Raw genomic sequence first — 21,903 nt, 5'->3', positions numbered from 1 at the left:
TGTAAATAATACACTCCAGATCCGTGCAGACCAGACAAAACAGAGCAAATATCTGGCAGAGACAGAAGTGACAACTGCTCAGTTTCATTGCAGAAGAAATACTACCCTGTGCCTTACAGGTAATAGCCTCAGCTAAAGGTTTGCTCTCAGCTCAGCCCAGAACAACATCTAAAATCATTAAGCTCTAGACTTGACAGGCAATGAGAAATCAGCTAGACAGGGCCTAATGCCCTGAAAAGAGTTATTGTGTGTTCTGTACTTTAATTTTAAATTTTGTTCTGTGTGAACTTTAATTCTAGAAATAGTTTAATTAAAAAATAATCAGTACAATATGAGACATTTCTATGCTGGAATAATGAAGTCAAACGAGACTAAGATGTGCATCACAAAGTACATATGAAGGGGTAACAGGATGTAGTTCTAATGACTGCTTCAGAGTGCTGTGAGGGAAATAAGCAAAAGCAGGAACACCCTGTTTCCAATTCATCTCAACAATGGGTCCAGAAATGGTTCTTAAAAAGCAAAGCCCAGTTAGTGGCCTGCTGAAGCCTTATTATCTCCTTTGCAAGCACCATCCTCACAGGGACCAAATCCAAAGACATTGTACACAGGCTGAAAAAACTCAGGATCTCTTTCCTATGGGAAATTCTGGTATTTTGTGAGAGCTTTGTTCTGAATTAGAACAAGAAGAAGAAATTTAGAAATATCCAGAATTAAGGACATTGTGGAAAAAAAGAAAAAAATAGAGAACTGTTTGTTTTGTTTTCCCCTGAATGAAACAGAACAGTTTAATAACAGTTTAACAGCTCCCAGCTCTGAAGCATTTTCTGTTTTCTTACTCTGAGGGACTGCACAAGTCCTTGAAGTCATCAGTGGGATCCTACACAGAGAAGGACAAACCCTGGAACCTTTTGAGGGTCTCTGCCAAGGAGATTACAGTAAGCCACCTCACACTGAAGCCAGGGGGCCCAAAGCTTCTCCTTTCTAGACCCCATACCTGAGAACCCACAAGGCCTGAGGATCCCAAAGCTCTCAGACCACACATGGAGCCTGTACTTGAACTGAGTGCCTCACCTCCCCAGCATCAACAAGGCAGCACGAAACCACACAGCTCTCTACTAGAAACTCACAAATGTGTCAGCAATAGGTTGTCAAACAGCCAGGTTTCCTCAAACATTTTGGTTTCGACATAAGTGACATTTTCCAGCAGACTCTCTCTTCTAGGGGGGGAAAAAAACCACCAAGCTCGGAAAGTTCCCATCCAACTGTACTTGTGATATACACCTACAGAAATAGCACTGCATTTAAAGCCATTTCAGGCTTGATTTATATGAACCTTACAAAAAAAAGAAGTGCAAATGCATGTGCTGAGTGTCTAATGGCAAGCAATATCCTCCTGAGGAAAAGCACCACAGAGTGTAGCGTATCTACGTAACATTCCCGTATCACAACCTGTGATACAGATACACGTCTGGCTCTTAGTCATCGAAATAACACCTTGATATTTCATTTTTGTGACTGCTAATTAAAGCATACTACCTTTCTTTGTGGCAACATTCTCGTGCACAGCTTGACATTACAGCGCACACAGATTGCCCAGAGAAATGCAAGCTTTTTTTTTTTTTTTTTTTTGGTGTGATAATTGATCTGAACTTGCCTGCATTCATTTCCCTCAAGATGTTTCAGATTAAATGAATGAATCTCAGAGCTGCAGTAGAGTGAGTATTAAAAGGATTATGCTCACCACAAGAGACCCAGTGCTCCTGAACCCACAATCACTTTTACACACTTTCTACCTGCTCTTCAGACTACGATGTCTCCTCTCTAAATGTCAGCAGGTTATGGAGTTCTACTGAGTTTAGAGATGCTCTGACATATTTTTCTCAGGCAGACTGCATACTAAGAAGTACTGCTAAGGTTAATGACCTAATGATAACAGCAGAAGACACATTTGCAGGCAGAAGTTCACTAACAGAATTACTGAAATGATGATGAACTTTGCTCTCTTCCAGTTCTATACATCCCTGCACCCTAGGAAGGTGCAATCTCCTCACAGAACTGCAACTTGTCATTGAGCAGCAGTGTCTTTACACATGACGATGGCCAGGACAACCCTTTGTCATCTTCAGGAGGTGGAATCACTGTCTTAGTTGCACTAAAATGATTTCTGAAAATGTAGGATGGAACTAGCAATTATAACCACTGAAGGAAAGGTCACGAAACAGCAATGGCCACAGGTCAGCAGCATAGCAGAGTCTGGCAGCATTTGAGCAAGGAAACAGTGCGTTAAAGTGAAGCACCAGCAGCAAATACAAGAACTAGCAATTATAACCACTGAAGGAAAGGTCACGAAACAGCAATGGCCACAGGTCAGCAGCATAGCAGAGTTTGGCAGCATTTGAACAGAGGAATCAGTGGCGTTAAAGTGAAGCACCAGCAGCAAGTACAATATTTGTAGCTCTCACCAAAGAATCAGAATTGTGCTCTTTGCCACAGATGTCCCTCCCTGCTCAACTGGACCCCTGGGGAGCAGATCAGTCTTACAAATGGATCTCTGGCCTCTGCTCTTTAATCTCCCATCTGACAGTACCTGATACAGGCCCAGCTTCCCCCACTCAGCAGGATCCCCCTCCAGATCCAGAAGGGATCCCACAGAACAGATCACCTTCTCCAGCTCTCTGGTCAAAGCACCTCACTGCTCAGGGCCTTCTCTGGTAGACTGAAAGTCCCAAACATCTCAACAGCCCCCACACAGCACCTGTACTTCAACTGTGAGCCCTTGAGTCCCCCAGCACCAGCAAGGCAGCAAGAAACCAGATGTTCAGTCTCCACTGAACACAACAATCCCCTTTGGTTCCCTCCACAATGGGAACTTTAAGTTTGCAAATTTTGTATTTATATTAAAAGTCCTCCTTATTCCAGGGTTGGACCCAAAGTAATTTATCAGTAGCTAGATACAGAAGCAAACAAAAAAAGTAAAAATAAGGATTTTATCAAACTTTTAATTACCCATGAACCAGGCAGCTAGTGTTGAGCTACACCAGAGACAGAAAGAGACCTGACAGGGCACATCAAATGAGAGACTGCAGAGAACACCTAGTCACTGCTTTAAATGTACGCATTAGATGGTATTTTACAGAGCAGGAAAGGAAAGTGTTTCCTCACCAGCAGTAAAGAAGCAGTCAAATCAGATAGCAGGAATTACAGGCACCCAGGCATTCTTCAACTGACTTTCCCTGTTTGTGTGCCAGAAATAAGAGGAGGGGGGGAAAAAAAAGTAAGTTGCACATATGCTGCCTCCCTGCCTACATCTCCAATGAAATGAAAAGTCATCCTGCAGCCACACATTTTCCTGGGAATGATGACTTCGATATGTCATCCCATTCTTCCTACACACACATGCACATAAAAAAAATCACCACAGCTCCCCAGTTGTGGCCACTGAATGGTGCCATCTTTGTGTTTAACCATCCAATTCCACACAGGACCACTCTGACCTGATGGTGCATCCCTCTTACCTGCATTTCAGTGGCTCACCTGGGGAATGTCATGCAGGAAGATAGCACCTTCTTCAAAGTTTCTGGTGACTCTGCACATCACACAGGGCTGGAAAGAGACCACCACTGGATCCTATTGAAACTGCAGGTGCACCATTCATAACATACCAAGCACAGCAAAAATAGGGCCAGGCACAGAGCCAATACACACACTCTTACTAAGGGCACCATCAGACCAGCACTTGCCTCTAGCATTCAGTGCCCAGAGACTCCACATCTCACCTTGTCCCCCAAACATGCTGAAACACCTCTGCTCTTGCAGGAGAAACAAAAGGAACATCCATGAAATAATGACATGAGGGGACTGATAGAGGTTAAGAACTCTCCCAGACAGCTTTAAAATGCTGCCTGTATTTTAACTTCCCTATCCCCCTTTCTGAAGGGAGAATCACTACGGCCAGAAAATCAGCACCTGTGTGTGTGGGTTGGGGGAACTTCAAGTGAGAGAAACAGATTGCTCTTTAAAGCTCTTTTACATAACATGGCCACAGAATCCCTCAATGGCCCTTAAAAACACTTCAACCAGAAAAACACATTGGATGACTGAGCAGCACAGGGGGAACAAAGCACAGCTCTATTCTCAGCCTGACGTCTGACTTTTTAGATAGAACTGGGATGGGAAACTCTTGTGCTTGTGCTGTGCAGGAAATTAATCAGGACTTCATGGGAAGCATTCTGTTAAGGAACCAAGAGTATCCAGCACCTTCAGAGAGTGTGGGCCAGGATGGACTTTGGAACACAGAAGATGAGAGAGTGGGCATTTCTGCAACTGATTTTGTTAATGGGGTTGACACAAGAGGTAACCTTTAGAACACACCAGCATTAAAAAAAAATAAAACACTCCATGTTGACATAACACTGTAATGTTGAACTATTTTTTCAAGGCTTTTTTTTAAAAAAAAAGTATATGATGTATTGGGGGAACCATACAAAGAATGCTTTAGCAACCATAGCAACAAGAAAGCTGGCATTTAAAGGCTACTTGAATTTTTCCCTTTGTTTTTAAGAAAAGCTTGAATATTTTAATAGAAAAATGGTATGTCCAGAAAGGTATTTAAGTAGTCCTTGAGTAAATATCCTCTGCTTATAATGGAGCTCTCCCCTGTGGTTCCTTGCCCACAAGGAACCTCAACTAAGCAAATTCACCTGCAGGTCACCCCTTGCAAGGATACAATTATCTGATTTCTTAAAACATGAGTGAGTTGCTATTTTCAGTGAAGCACTAGATTTCCTGCTCTCTTCTGCTTTTTCAGGACAAGCTCCCTACTAGTGCTATGTTCAATCTGTTGGCTAAGCAGAGAGCAGGGTTGGAAAAACAAAGAACAAGGCTGGAAAAACCCATTTCAAGGAACTGAAAACAGACTGCACTATCAAATCAGAACAAGATTAAAATTTCTCCATTTGAAGTCCTGGAAAAATGTAATTTAGCTCTAGGGTGAGTGTCAATAAAAGCACTCCACTATGATTTCACACCTTACGTCAAAGCTTTACTATTCTTGCTGCAGGTAAGTTAGAAGGAGAAATTTATTGCTTTTTCACACTGACAAATATGTAACTTGTGTGAGTTGTGAGGGTGTGTTAGCCTTGAAAAAATAAAGCACATAAAATGTGGAAACCAACACGTTTCCCAAAAGTCACCCGTGCCAGGTCCCTTTGCTGTCCAAGCATTTTCCACAGTCAGAGCTGTGGCCAGCAGAGGCCTGGGCTTGGGAGGAGCACAGGCTCTGTTTACCCAGGTGGGACAGGCTCTCTTGCACCACTTCAGGAAGGAACTGGCACATTCATTAGCTGCTCTTTTGGGAGTTGCAGATGGCATCCCTCCAGCAAAACACGGTTTTCAAGTACTGACATGAAAACCCTGGAGAGGAAATAAATGCACAACACACACCTAATATCAATAGCTCTGCTTCAACTCGCCCCAGTGCCCCTCCTTCCAGACACAGACACTGATCCCACAGGGTACCACATCAGGCACAAAACCAGCTCACTGTCCCTTTGCAATGGGCATACAGGCTTACATAGAGACAAGAAGGGGAAGAAAAACCCCAGCTTCCCACTGTGACAAAACAGGTCATTATTTTTCATTTAATAACAAATACTTTGGAGATGGTGCCACCATCACCTGTGGAGAAAGGGAGCAAAGCATTCTTCTCCCTGTGGATAGCATGAACTGATCACCACAGGATGGCTGGGAACTTCCCTTTCTCAGAACACACCACCCACTCCAGCCTCATTGCCAACACCATTTCAAATACATGTCTGTGCTGTAGGGCTGGCAATAGAGCCAATGCACTGGAGAGGAGACAAGACATTTCTGGGGTAGCTCTCATTAAAACACCAGATGCCTTGCTCACTGTGAGAGAAAAGCTGCGTCATTTGGCTGTTTTAACTTAGTCTTTGTGCGAGACGATGGCAAGAAATATGCTCTAAACTCAGCTTGACTTTGGATCTTTACAGAGTCATATAATCATGGGGGTTGGAAAAGACCTCTAAGATCATCCAGCCCAACCATTAACCCAGCACTGCCAAGACCACCCCTAAATTCTGTCCCCAGGTACCACAGCTATGTGTCCTTTAAACCCCTCCAGGGATGGTTACTCCACCACTGTCCTGCCAATCTGTTCCAATGCCTGAACACCCTCTAAGTGAAGAAATTTTTCCCAGCATCCAATTTAAACCTCCCTTGGAGCAACCTGAGGCCATTTCCTCTTGTCCTGTTACTTAGGAGTAGAGACCAAACCCCACCTTGCTACAATCTATTTTCAGGTAGTTGTAGCAATAAGGTCCCCCTAAGTCTCATTTTCACCAGGCTGAAGAACCTCATCATTCCTGCAATACTTAAGGCACGGCAGGAGTACTAAAATGTCAGATCCACATTTTTGAATTTTCAACATGCTGAACTGCTTATAACTAAACTGTAACCTCTTGTGGGACTAAATCCCAGTACAACAACAGGGACTTCAGGTTCTTTAAGCTTGATTTCTTATCTCCCTCCAGTTTCTCAATTCACCTCAGTGGTTTCTCACACTTTTCTCATGAGCTGTGGCCAAATGCTCGTCCTTCTGCAAGCAACCTTTCAATTCCAGTTAGTGTCTATCCTTACACCTCAAGCAAACAAGCCACTCCTACCCACCCCTTGCAGAAAAAGCCTGTTCTCCAACATCCTTAGCCAAGTAGCCACCATCATCCAGTGTCCTCTCCAGACTGTTGCCAAGGAAAGCGGTGTAGAGTCCTAGGCCAGGAAGGCTCCAACTGCCTGATCCAGAAGTTTATCTCCTGCTGAAGGGAGACACAAGGCAGAGTCATCTGGCAGGATCTTGCAGGTCCTGGCTACTGCATCCAATCTCATGCCTTTATTGGGGCATCATCACCTGATGCTTTTCACTAACTGTGGCAGGTTCCTGGCAGCTCCTGCTGCACCAAGTACTTGAGCACAGCTTGCTCTCTCCAGGGAAAATGTGACAGAACACCTGGAAGCATCCCAGGCCAGCCCTGAAATCAGGGCATTACCACTTAGGCTCCTTTATCAGAGTTTGTGAAGGAGGCACTTGATGTAACCACCAAAGGAGTAACCTCCAGTACGAATGGATCCAATTCCTCTGTTCCTTTAGGGAGTACACAACACATTAGAACTCCTGTCTCTTCAGAATTCAAGGTAGGGAGGGAGAACAATTTTGCTTTGTAAAGGACACAGCTTCTTTTTATTTTGTGGGTATGACCCAAAACTGGAATAGCACGAAGCGGGTCTGACATTTTAATCTCGTGGTACAGCTATTAATGACCACCTTTGTTTAGGCAGAATTTAGGTAGTAGAAAATTTGCCCTCAGACTACAGCAAATAGTGTTAATGAGCACTGGCATGCAACACCAAGTCATTCTCCAAAGGAACTGCTTGTATCCCTGGCAGAGATGAAAGAGGACAGAGACTGGACATCACATACAGGTCTAGGGTGGTCTAGAAGTGGGAGGGAAGACTGAAGAAAAAAAAATAGACTTAACTTGTTATGCAGATAAATGGAGACATTTCATACAGACCTCTGTCAAAAAAGGTAATGAGAGGCAGACAGCAAAAACACTCCTCATGGATAGCAGCATGGCTTATCTGTCTTCAGAAACATGATCATGTAAATGAAATAAATTGTCCAGTATGTTGGCAATTTAAACAAAAATCTTGGTTTAAGAAATACTGTCAAATGTCACAACAGTGTACAATATGCTGTCCTCTGGGCAAAATAAAGCCAGAATATTATTCTGCTTTAATTAATTTTTAGCAAAGAAATGTCCACATCAAACTAGGTCAGGATGACAAATCACTGTAAATAAAACCTGCTATGTTGGTTCATCAAAATTAGGTTCTGCAGTATGTTTTTGGTGTAATTGGGATTCCACAGCACCCAGTAAACCTGGCTGGGCAGTCCATGTTAACCTGTGGGAGCAGGGCACCAGAAAAAATTCAACATGCCTGGACTTTGGAAGCTGCAGTAGTGCCTGCAGAATCAGCCAATTTAGTATGCTCCTTCCAAGGGAGAAGTAAAGTGTTCCCACAAACCACACTGAGGCGTCATTAACACTGAACAAAAGTACAATAGTACTCCTGAGCAGGAAAGGGTGATTTCACAGCACATGCAGATGAAAGACAACACGCCCCATAACACAGTATAAAAATATCCCCAAGCCTCCTGCTTCACAAAGTGATTCAATGAAGAGCTATAAATAAGCAGGAGGGAGTCAGATGTTGCAGTGAAAGAACTTGGTGACTTAGTGACACATCAAGCTGATTTGGATAGTCAAGAATCAGTATGTTCCCCAGCAATAAGATAAATAAGCATATAAAGAAATATATAAGCCTTTCCACAGCTCTTGACAAGGTAAACAGGAGAAGACTTTTCTATATACACTGATGAGATTATAAAAATGTGATCAGATGTCTTCTATGCTTCATAATAGCCCATGAACTCTCGAGACATCTGCAGAAAATGCTTTGAGGATATAATTTTGATTTGCTGCCTTCTGCTTCCCTTCACTAACGTTGTTTCCCTTAACAGTGGACACAGATTGACTTCAAGCAGCTGCTCAACCCAGAGCAATCCGATTCTCTTCATTTTAACAGGATAAGGAGGCTACAATAACTCTGTTAAGTTGAGGGCCCTAGAGGAATAGTTTCTTGCTTAAATAGTACTTGCACTGGCAATCAAAATCAATACAAAGTCAAAAATGTAGAACCTCCCTCTGCCAGACAATGCCTATATTTCCAGGTTAGTCACACAGCATTTTTGAAAGCTGATCTATCAACCTTCTCTTTAGTGCTCAATGGCAGAACTTAACCAACAGCATAAGATCAGTTTTGTCTTATTCCATTTCATAATCCATATGAAGCTGGCAATAAAGCAAGGGACAATTTAAGGATTGGCTCAATGTGCTGTTTTTGATTAACTTGAACCAATTGCTGAGCCACTGGACCTATGACCAGGAGTAACTGGGCCACTCATTACTTGAACGAGGGCTGTTAAAAAAAGCAACTGGTATTGGTGGCCCACTGACTATCTGCTGGATGAAAAATGCTACTTTATTTTTAATTTAATTTCAGATTACTACAAAAGGAAAAAAAGGAAGCTGAAAAATATGAGAATAAAACACATCCAATATACAATAAAAAAAAAAGGATACATAAATGCATGTTTCAAAGTTAGAAAAGGACAAGCATTACCTTGTGGTGAAAGAATTTCATGTAGCCTGAAGATCTGCAGATCTGCCAGGGAGACAGCAGCACTGGTTCCAGGGAACCAAACCTGGTGCTGCTGCTGGAGTCCAAGGTGAGCTCTGGGGATTTCTCTCCTCCAGCACAGTGGTTCTGGGGCTGTGCAGGACTTCAGCGAGAGCCACCTTGCATCTCTTTTTGCATCAACTTCACCAAGACCCAACTGAGGAAAGGTGTTTGGCAATTCATGTGCCAGACAGATGGGTGGGAGGAATGGTACTTGGAATGTTGAATAGTGTGAATGAAGCATTTGGGGATGGATTTAAAACATTATATAGTGAGCATGGTGTACTGACAAAATCACTGGAGCTAGAGAATCTGATTATGCATTAACAGAGCAGCCAGTTACTTAGGATTTGACCCTGGTTTTGACTCTAGGCTTGCCTCTGTAGCCTTTCAGCAGACACCACTCCTACTAGAAGTCAGTCGTACTTGCACCATGGTGGAAAAATGCATTGGTGAGTTGCTAAGATAATTTTAAAAAGAACTGACAAAGTAAAATTTAATGAAGAGGCAGGGGACTAGAGAGTGAACATTATTTATATGTTTGTGGAGGAGTAAATCAGCCTTTAACTCTCAAAAAGTCAAGAAAACTTTGCAGCTAAGGATTAATACAAATTCTCTAATTAATTTTATTTCTATATATGTCTGCATGCAGAGGAGAGAAATGGGAGATGGAAACAGGGAGACCAGTAAACAAGAGACAAACTGCAGAATGTTGGCATTCTGCATTTTTGGTGGGGTGTTTGAGATAAAATTATTTTCATTCCCCTTTTTTTTGCTCAGGTTCAAGTCAAAAACCAAGGGATGGAGATATCTCCAAGTTCATATTCTCTGATTTTCCCTAAACAAGCTTTGTACTTGGGATTTGTGCAGTCTTACTTAGTTATTCTCTCTTATTTATTGTCTGGACTACCATAAAACAGCTTTAGGTTTCATTAAGGGTTCTTGAAACAAATCTGCCTTGACTGAAAGCTTCTTTATAAATTTCATGCTTCTACACTGCTTTTGTTATCACTCTGTAAATTCTCTTCAATTTTCTGTCCATAAGATTAAAAATGCAGATGCACAAAACCACAAGCATCACTTTTCTTTTCACAATTGCCAGCACATGCACAGTCCAAGTAGCTCTTCCCTAAAATTTCTATTTTTGCAAAATCATTTGAGTTCTGTCAGAGAAACCTTCAAGCCCGAGACACCAGACATAGATGATGACACTACACTGCTGACATCTATTCATGCTGCTGTGTCATCACTGCCAGTGATGTGGGGATCAAGTTGGAAAACACTGGAATTGTCACTTTTTTTTTTAACCACACAATTTTTTTTTTTTTCCAGTGACCTCTGCATGACCTTGCACAAGCTGTTTTCTCTTTCTTTTACTTCCCCTCTACTTTTACTTGGAATTTATCATCTTTAGGAAGAGCTTGTCTATGAATAGGCACAGCACATACCACTGTGATCTCTCATTTCAAAGCACTAAGTACTGACAGCAAACGATGACAAAGGTCTCAGAAATTAGAGAAGATGTGGTATAAGAGAGATTTTGCATTGCCTCTTTAGATCCACGACAACATGAGAACTTTTCTCATGTTAGGTTTAGAGCTGGAACAATGCGTGCCCAAGAGTGCTTTACAGCTCGCCTATGCATGATGCAATGTTTTACACTTACACTTCTGTTTTACCCATATTTAATAAGGAGGTCGAGGTGAAAAGTGAGGGGAGAAGAACACAACAGTACAGCCGGAATGGTGAAGAAGGTAGAGATCCCGCAGGAGGTTTTTAACCCACCAGGTGAGCACCCCGAAGGGCCGTGTCCCCGGCAGTGCCGCTCTGGAGCCCGCTCAGCCAGGGCCACAGCTCCGAGCGTGCCCGGCTGTGCACAGCCACCCGAGCCGGCAAACACCCGCTGAGGGCTCCGAGGGACCGGCCGGCCCTGAGGGGAGCGGCAGGGAATTCACAGAATTCACACGATCACAAATCACTGAGTTGGAAGAGACCTTCAAGATCACCGAGTCCAACCCTGCCCCAACATCTCAACTAAACCCTGGCACCCAGTGCCACATCCAGTCTGTTTTAAACACATCCAGGGATGGTGACTCCACCACCTCCCCGGGCAGACCATCCACAACTTTACCACTCTTTCTGTGAAAAACTTCTTGTCTAATAGCCAACCTATATTTCCCTTGACGCAGGGAAGGGGAATAGGTGTGCCGGCCCCAAACAAACCCCCAGAGTGGCACGGGAAGCACAGCCAGGCTGAGCTCTCGCCGACGCGACTGCCAGGACGGGGCAAACAACTCAAAGTGACCAAAAACCGGCCCACAGCAAACCCAGAGATGGGCAGAGAGGCCGGGCTGTGCTGTGCCGTGCCGGAGGAGCAAACTCCCCCTCACGCCTTCCCGCAGCCCCCAGCAGCCGAGCAGACACCTCCCCTCACATCGCTGTCTGTTCGGGGCTCTCCCATTTCCCCTCAGCGGAGACGGCTGGGGCAGCCATGGCCCTCACACAGCTCCACCCTACTACACCAGCGGGGGTGGTGGGGTTGATAATGCAGCCAAGGAGTAGGGTTGATAATGCAGCCAAGGAGCCCCAGGTGTGCAGCAGCTCTCAGGTGAGGAGATGAACACCATGTGGCAGCCCTGAGTGTCTCTCCCTCCTTTGATGAGGGTGGCCGCGGCTGTGTCCCCTCCACCCTCCTGTCAGGGACAGGGGTGCTTTGTGTAGGATGTGTTTTTGGGGGCTGGAGTTGTGCTGGGCTCCTGAGCTGCCCTGAGGGGGACATGGCCCCCTGCCCAGCTCCTCCTGAGAGGGCTGCAGTGCTGCAGTGCCCAGGGCCCTCGGGCCATGTACCTGGGTATTGTCTGGCCCCATGTCCTGCCCCTGTCCCCTGGGGTTGGCCACCACTGGGGACAACACTCGCCAAAGCCTTTCCTTCCACGTGTGGCCAGGTCCAGGAGGGAGAGATGTCCTCTCCTGAACCCGTGGAAAGTGTACAAAACCACGTGTAAGATCCTAATCAGCACCTGTGCCTTAGGAACAGCCAACCTTTCTGAAGGGTGGGACAAAGCCAGTCTATTTTCTAATCTATATTTGAGCCCCAAACTATCATTAAAAACAACCTCTTTCTTCTCCACTTGACAGTCACTCAAATAGGCCAAACTCTCTAGGGTTTTTTATATATAGCTGACTCAAACCATATTGCTGTGAAGCTCCCATAGGGTCTGTACACCTGCTCTGTTTAAGTACCTTTTAAGTATTCCAGTCTTTATTGATGTTTTTTTTGTGAAATTTTGTGTGAAAAGAGTTCAGCAAGCCTAGTCCTGGAAATCAGAGCTTACTAAGTATCTTTTCACTATCATATTTCGCTCCTGTTTCCTCAGCTCACCTTCCTTTCCCCTGTTTTTTGCCTTGCCCAATGCTTTTGCCACTGCTCACTGTAGTGCATATCTTCTTTCTCTCTCTGTGTTCATCATCTCCAATCTTCTTTTAGAAGAAGGAAAATGCCACATGATGCAGCTGTGTAATAAGCTACTTCAAATAAATTATTTTATTCCATGTGGGAATAAATCAACGCAACAGATGCTGGGGTTTCTGACCTCTTTACAGAGTTTATCTTTGCCTTTGGTAGCAAATGAGAGGCTTTATTGCTGAAGGAGCAAAAGATAAACCAATATTATTTAGTTTTCACTTTGCTGCTGGCTGTTTATTAGTGCATCTGGAGGAAGATGAGAAGCAGGATCAAAGGGGTTTGGGCACATGCATCTGCCTTAATATGGAAGTGGGTTTGGTCCAGCTGTCTGGCATTAGAGTAACCCTTGGTATAAATTGCTTGAATTAAGTATCTAAGTCAAATGTGGCTCTTGCACATAGTGGGGCTGCTTAAAAGGAAATGTCTGAGGGAAGCCATTAGGAGAGGAAGAGAAGCTGAAAGACTCTAAGGAAGGTTAAACCTTGCTAGAGAAAACCTGATAAAATAAATTTCCCCATCTTCTCCCCTGCTGCACACACAGATGTTTGCCAACCCCAGTGGAGCAGGACAGATTACAAAGGAATTTCTTCCAGAGGATATCTTCAAAGGATGTGCACAGATGTATTTTAAAATAAATTGGGTGGGTATTGAATTCACATCATTATACTATATGTACTGCTTGTTTCTTCCTTAGTGGGTGACTCTTGGGGATCCTTCTCTCATTAGGTCCCAGACAGGAAAAAAAGCACTTATTCCTTAACTGGAGAACTGTGTAATCTGTTTTTTTCATTGATCAATTAGTCATCATGCACAAAGGCCATAATGTCCAGCAGGCACCACATCCCAATTTCCCCTGGATGGTCTCTCTTTGGTGAAAGCACAGTAGTTATCAAATATTTTTATACACTAAAGAATGGGTTAAAGATGAACTTAAGCCTTCACCTCAGCTCATGAGTTACGTGTAATCATAACTGCCTCTTGAGTGGAATAATAAATTTGTTCCTGTGTATAATTTGTACTGCAAAGGACGGTAAGAAAGAAAAGCTGAAGTCTAACAGAGAAGCAAACCCAATATAGTCTTAAGAGAAAATATTTACCCTTCAGTAACACAAAGAATTTCATATTTTCTGTGCATTGTTAATTTTCCTGACTGATTGTGAATTTTCCTTCATATGTACTAATATATGGTGTCAATAACAGGAGGAAATTCTGAGAATGTTTTGCCCTGTGACTTTTCTCTAGAAAAGAGTATTAGAGTAGTATTAGAGTAATATTAGTATTAGTGTTAGAGTATAACCTCCCTTTTTCTCCACAAATGACATTTTACAACTTTCTGCTTAGTTTGCTCAGACTAAGTCTGGGTTTTTTTCCCTGTCCAGGACAAACAAATTAATAAGGATGACTTTGTGCAGTTTGCTTCTTTCTGTTACTGTGATCTGCTGTTTTTTTCTCATTTTATTCCTCCTACTCCCCTCCAAGATAGAGAAGATGAGTCTGGGGCAAACAATACATGGAATTTGCTGGTGATGAATTTAAGCGAGAGGTTGAAAGTGGGAGGGGGGAAAACACCAACTCTTTTTTTCTTGCTTAGGGGAGAGAATATTTCACCTGCCTTACACCTGCTGGGCATAATCCAGACCCTGCTGAGGAGCCTGGTTGAAGACTGCTACCAAAGGTTGGTGGTGCTCTCCCTCCTGAATGACTTTGCTCATGTCTAGACCTCCCTTCAAAGGCAGGTGCTAAATGCTGATAAGAAGCAGAAGGAAAACTCCTCTTGGAGTGGAACTGAAAGAGAGATGCAGAGTGTTTATTTTAATAAGAGGATATTGTAAAGGCAGAATGATTAGTAAATAGCATGCAAAAGGTTAATGAATATCTGTTGATATTCTAACAACACATGAGAAAAAAAATGTTCTGGAAGACAGCTTGGACCAAGGAGCATGATGGTAGGCAATTTAACAAGCTAAATGGAAATGGAAATCTTTATAAAGCAAAAGGGATATCAAAACCAGTTTAGGGCTTTGCAGTGGTTCAGGAAAATGTGCCCTGCATTGGGTGGAACAAGGGTGTTAGGGACCCTGGATCCATCTAACAGCAAATACAGAGCATAAAGTGAAATCCTGAAGGCAGATGAAATATACACCACACATGACTGATTCTATTGTTCTCCTTTATGAGTTTGCAAGTTTTTTTAACTTACCTTGTACCTTTGTCTTTTCTACTTTCTTTTCTGAGACAGGATATTTTAGACAGAGATGGGCCACCAGTTCACCCAGGAATGCATAATTCTTCAGGTCTTCTCTCTGGGACTCTTTGAGTTGTGCTATTTTGGTGGGGGTTTTAAGCCTTTTTAATTTTTTTACATTTTAATTATGATATCTTCAATGTACTGATTTGCCTTCTTTCTAAATGTTATGCTTATTGATTTTTGAAGATAACCACTGCAGACGTGTACTCATTACCATGTACCATGAAGTCATTTGGGAGTTCACAAAAGAACATTTGCCCAAGTAATGAGGTTGACAGTTCACTGACCTTCGCTCATGTGACAACACAAAGTACTGTCTTATACCATCATTAAAGTGAAGCACCTTGAAATAAATTATTATATCACTGCCTTGTTTTGATCTCAGTAAATGATGAATTAAGCTCTTTTATATCTAGCCCAGAGACTGTAATTCAGCCACTTTTACATTTTCTGCAGCCTCGTGTCCCAAGTCTGGCTCCCCAGAAACGCTAGCAGAAATATTCTGTCTTTATTTTTCCTTAGAATAAGTCCCAGATGTGTTAAGGACTACAAGCCTAGGTATCCACAGAAGAGTGCCCATTGTATCTGGCCAGTATGAAATGTTCCACGGTGGTTTGTGCTTTTGTCTGTTTAAAGCGTGGCCTCAAGTGATTTCTGTGTCCTTTTTCATGAGAACAAAGCACACAGCAGTGAGCAGGACTGTCTCTCTCGTACCTTCTGTGAGATCCCACAGCCCTCTGCTGCCCAAGGAGCAAGAGGTGTGCCCAGAAACAAACCCGGAGGGACTGCCTAAGACATGGGAAGCTGGGGTGTGTCTAATTAACTTGTTCACTGAGAGGAATATTCCACTTGTTTTAGGGCCATTATTATTTTTATATTTAATACATATTTTCCTTTTGAAATTGCTGTGTGAGCCAGCCCTCTGGAGTGTGTTAGATGAACCAGCTTTTCTCACAAAAGGACCTGAAGAAACCTGCAGGTACATACAGGTGTTTCTGCACAGCTCATTGGCTGTATATGGAAAGAGAATTTGATAACAGTGCAAGACTCCTGCTGATCTGTCCACCTTCAGACAAACCTAATTTCTGAGGCAGAGTTGAGTACTGAGTAATAGCAGGGCTGGACATGGCTCCTGGCTGCCAGCATGGGCAAAAGGTAAAGGGAGAATGACCCTATAGGTGTGCTCTGCATCATCTTGGGGCCACCTTTTACTCTAGGATCAGTTTTGGGGACCCCAGTTTGGAATGCAGCTGTTGACTGGGGCAAAGCAGGTGACATTGACAGGTAGGTTTTTCAGCCAGTACAGGTTTGAATCTTGCTGCTGTTGCATGTGCTGCCATGTGTTTCTGTAAGGATGGAATCCATTTGTAAGTTCTGCTCTGCCCAAAGATGAGTGATCAGGAATTTGCAGGGAACATCCAACAGGAGGAATTGTATTCCTATTAGCACATTTTGCTCCGGGCAAGTATCAGCCTTGTGCTTTTGACTGTACAGAAAAAAAATGCTGCTACTCTTAGTTCCTTGCCTGTCTGTGGATAGGAGCACCTTCTTGTGAATAACATCAGAAAGTCAGTGCATTTACCAGTGCACTTAACCCAAAGAATTCCTGTCCTGTAAGAAAAAGTCAGGGAAGTAACCACTGTGTAGTGACTGAGTACATGCTGATGTTATTAATTTGTGTTGATTTTTTTTCTTTTTTTTCAGATTTCACCCATGGCAAATATAATTTCTTCTTTGCATAGAAAAAAACTTAAGCCTGTGGAGGTTAATGAATGTGTTTGTTCACACTGCTCTAATAGGTTACATGCCAGAGTAGGAGCCAAAAACATGAGTCCTCATTGTGGTTCTGACATGCAGTGTAAGAGTGCTGTTCCCTGAGGTTCATTTTCCCAGACAGACAATGAACTATGGGGCTCTTCATCTGAGGTTAATTGGAGTCTCTGCACCTTTCCTTAAATTAAAGAAATTCCCTGAGGATATTGATGCACCAAATGAGTCTCAAGAACTGTACATCAAATTTAAGGTAGGACTGAGAAAGACAAGTGCTAAAGTGTGACCTCACCAGAGGAACACAGCAGCGCGTAGCAGCTGTGTGCGTACCATGGATGCTTGCCAGGGAAAAGCAAAGCCACTGCCACTCTTAGAAGTTTCTAATTCCTGAAAGATCTGAGGTTATTCACATTTTAGACCCAGTAGGACCAAGATACCTTCTAGTTGTGCAGACCAAGTTACTCTGTAATGGAAAATATTGATTTTGCAGTTAGAAAAGTCTACCCACTTCTTGCTGAGAAAACAGAGGGCAGGCACTGTAACAGTTTGTGCTATAGGATAAGGGAGCAGCCCCCTGCTGTCCCAGCACTTGCCTGAATACAAATAATGAATCATATGGAAAAGAAGCCTTTAGTTTTTAAAGGATAGCTCTGAAACTGAAGGGGTGTCTCAGGCATAATTCATTCCTTCCTGCTCCTGGATGAGGAAGATCAGCAGAAACTCTTCTCCTTTCCTTCATGTCCTGAGGGCTACCTGTGGAGCATCCATAACATTGTCTGCATGTACCCTAAAAAAGGGAATGGCAGCATGATGTGGGAGCCACCGAGAACCCTGGGGCAAAACATGGGATCCTGCTGTGAGAGACACCCTGTGTCCTCACCCCCTTGGGAGCAGAGTACGATGCCTGTGGAACCAGGGGAGGCAACCCCATAAGGATTGAGTCTTCTCTGGGGTTTTCAGGTTCTGGGAGTTAACTTGGATCTGTGCTGCAGAGCCAAAACGCCACAAGAAAACACAGAGTAACCACTGTGAGTGAACAGGGCTCACATCTGGTGTAATCTCCTTCTGCTTGCTCTGGCAAATTCCTTTCATCCATATGTTGTTTTCTTGAAAACATGCAAGATGGGAAAGTAGTAGTCTGTGGTTGTAGGACATAATCCTGTAGGTGTAGGACATGGGTTTCTCTTCCTTTGGAATTCCTTATTTCTTCTAAAGTTAACTCTGAATCTCCTTGAGGACATAATAAATGCAAATAAAACCTGTCTTTTTCTTACACAAGCAGAAGTATTTTCAGTTTGCTCTTTTAGGATGGTGGTAGTTTATGTTGGGTTCCTGAGTTAATCATGACTTCACAGGCGTTCTTTCCAAAAAAAGACTGTTTATTTTCAGATGTAAAACTGAAGTGTAGGAAGACTTCCTACACTGAAGTCACAGTGCCTCTCTCAATATCATAAGGCAAAACATCATTCTGGTAAGTCAGTGGTTGTATTTGGAGCTATTCCATATTGGAACCCCCGAGAAAAGGTAGGCCAAATGCATTCTTTTTTTTGCCCAGAGTTTGGGTATGACCAATTCCATGTTTCGAAGCCAAACTGACATACTGCTCATAACTAAAACCAAGGAACAAGAAGAACAAAAAAAAAACCTGAAGAGGAAAGATTTAGATTCCTGATGGGAGAAGCATGAAATGGATCCTGTGTCATTAGGCTAAGCAGAAGAGCCAGTTACTCACTGCAATTAAAGATCTTCAGTCCAAGATATGAACTCCAGCACCACTATTAAAGAACGTCCTCGAGGCACCTCATCAGATCTGATGTATTCTGAGTATTTTTGGAAAATACATATGGAATCAGGTGAGAAGCAAAGCCTTTAAATAGCCCTACAAATTTGAAGTGTCAAAGAAGCACTTTTAAAGCATCTTTTGGGAAAAGAAACAACATCTTTTGAAGTGGAGGCAGGTTGGATTTGAGAATGAAGCAGCTTTGCAGATTTAGACACTTGCTTAATTAGAGGATGAATGTGAAATCCTTAAAAGGCTTTTATGAGGCAGCACTTCAGAGAACAAGCATCCCTTTAGCATCGGCAGAGAAGAGCTGTTGGCTATTATCTTTGGAGCTGGGTCAGAACCAAATATATTAGGAAAAAGCACTCTCTATAAATGGTGGGATGAGCTGTATGCAATTCCTGGACCTCAAATAGGAACCCTTTTGAAAGAATCGGGAACAGCTGGAGTCGTGGATGCTTTAGGAGGCAATATGCAAATCATGATGCAATCAAAAAATAAACTGACTAAGAAAAAATTGGGTAGGTAGACAGGAGGCACAAGTCACGTAAACACAATCAAGATACATTTTGTTCATGATACTGTTGTGCTTCAGTGGTCTGTCTACAGACTTCAACCAACAGTACCAGAACAGGAAGTAAAAGAGAGTAAACCTTTCCCATCAGCTTCTAAACAGGAAAAAACCCATCTGTTCTGATGGAGCAGTGAAGAGGTGGTCATGGAAATGAGCTTTAAGAAATGCTTGTAAGAGCAAAGGTCTCTGCTGTGCCACTTTAGGTAGAGACATCTGAAAAAAAAAAAAAGATATTTGTTTTACCCCCCTCAAATGAAGGAAAACTGCAGAGTTTGTAACTGACAAGTGATGAGAACACGAGAGTTCCTTTTTCTTGTACACTGGCCTATAGGAAGACAGAGCAGACAGTGCTCCTAATCAAAACCAGTGAAAAGGCTTTTAATAGGGCACACAGTGATTCCAAGAACTCTGTCAGTAGAGAACTCAGTTCTGACTGTTTATGTAGGAATGGAAGTTTTTTTGGAAAAGTCCTACCTGCTGTGGGAGGTGTGTGGCCTTTACCCAGGAGACCACTGCACGTATTGCATCTCTTCAGGGGTACTGAGAGCTCCCAGGAGAGCAGGCAGGCACCTTAACACCTGACTGTGCTTATTTCAAGAAAGGAAGAAGACCAATAATGGAGTCATGTGCTGAAGAATCAGACCTTTCCTTGCCAGACTATGGCCAAAATACAGTTTCTCAGCAGTTCTCAAGGTCTGCATCCTTTAAGCAAAGCATCATCTGATTAAAATACATTTAAGATTTTATAAGCTTTGTAACTTACATCACTGATGAAAAACACTCAGAGGGAATGAACAGAAATTTTAATAGACAATGAAAATTTACTGCTGTGGATTATTTATTTTTATTCCCAATCGCAGTTCACTTTTACAAAGCACGCTGTTTAACTTTTCAAAGTAGCCTTGTTCTTCTTTTAAGACATTGTTCTCAGACTGTTTCTTTAAATTGCTTGCATTGTATTCAATGCTGAAAACAAACTGAAGAAAACTGACAAATTTATGCAATAAAAATATAAGCAGATATACTGCAAATAAAACATGTGCTTGGGAAATAGAAATACATATTAGAGCTTGAATACAGCTTAGGGCAAAACCAATCTATTTTGGAACTTAAAATACCCAAGATACAACTAATGTAAGATAAAAATGGAGCAGCCTATTAATTCCTGTAAAGTAAAATATACTAAAACAGACTAGGAGGCCGTAAACTAGTTATTTAAAAAGCTAAATGGCAAAGCACATATTTCACTAGAGTTTCTATTCCAGTGTAGTGTAAACATTCATGCTGTGTTAGTTCTGATACCAAAGAACAGGAAGTAGCTGTATTATGCAACAAATTGCAAGGTTTGGTGTACTGGCTTCCATTTTTATTCCAATAGGGCTCCATAAAATAAGTGGGATACAAAAAACATTTTCTGTGGTATTGCTGCTCCAAAAGCCTGCTCCCAACTGCAGTTGCAGTGTTTTGGGAGGAGGTTTCAACCCTGTTGCTCACCTCTAATGCAAAAGCTCAAATAAGTCAGTTGACTGCATCTTCTCATTTTCCAAAGAGCCCCCACTGACTGCCTGACTGCTTTGTGGACTTGTCTACAGCTTTTGCCTACACGTGGCTTGTCACCTGTGAGCCATAATCCTGAGCTTTTTTACAGCCCAAAACAGAACTAAAGGGTAGATGTGCTCTTCCATGACAACCTTGCACCAACCCAGCCCCACTCAGGGGGATCTTTGTGAGGCCTAACATCCTGCTTTGGTTTCCTTCCAAGCTGGAAGTTTAGCATAATATACAATAATGTTTGTTTCTGTTCAGAAGAAATTTAATTTCTTCACTATAGAACTGCAGTAACTCAGGAATTTGTGATTTTGCTCATCTGGAAACTCCTGGATAATTTTACCTGAAACTGAATGCAAACACACACAAGCTTCAGCTGAGGCAGTGCACAGCTGCCTGCCCTCTGCTGTGTGAAATTCCCTGAAGACATCAAAGCCACCATCAGTCTTCTCCAACGAGTCTCGCTTAATTTTTAAGACCAGTTCAAGACCTGGATCCTGTTTTAACATGAAACAGGAAAATCAGACTTGATCTGCCTCAAAGCTCGATCTGTTATCAGTGAACCTTCTCTGAGAAAGAATTTCTGCCCTAGGAGATACTCACAGAATAAATATCTCCTTGTAGCCCAGCTACAAAGGTGTAGAACCAACTGCTGCTGGAAAAGGCCCCTGCTGTGCCCTAGAAAGGGAAAATGCCATAAGACTCAGGGCATCCCACGTCTTTCAGATTTGTGTTACAGGCATGAGACACTCTCTGATCAGTGGCTGGGGCAATGCAAAAATTAAGCAAATTTTGTAATGCCTGCAGTTACTCTTGATTTTCAGCACCTGCAAAAAGATGGGCAGGAATTCCCATTCTTGGGCTAGATACGTATGTCAGGGTGAATTTGCATTGTCGAACTGAAATCAAGGAAACTGCATTGATCTATGGGAGCCTAAAGTATCTTCCCACATTTCACACCTCCAGAAAAGTATCTTTATTTTTGGTTTCTCAATTTTGTATGCGTGGAGACTGTAAACATTTTTTTCAGGTCTTCTTTTTAGAAAGATCAAATTATTTTTCTCAGTATTTTGTGCATTTAAATAGAAAATTACTATTTACCTAGATGCTTCCTTGCAAGATTGAAGCAATCTGGTTTAATTTCCACAAGTTTAACACAGCATTCTCAACTTCTGAACTGTATATGCATATAC

The sequence above is a fragment of the Onychostruthus taczanowskii genome, unplaced genomic scaffold, assembly GCF_017590055.1.
Source record: "Onychostruthus taczanowskii isolate IOZ18803 unplaced genomic scaffold, ASM1759005v1 scaffold51, whole genome shotgun sequence".
NCBI classification, from domain to species: domain Eukaryota; kingdom Metazoa; phylum Chordata; class Aves; order Passeriformes; family Passeridae; genus Onychostruthus; species Onychostruthus taczanowskii.
This window is presented reverse-complemented; position numbering follows the sequence as displayed.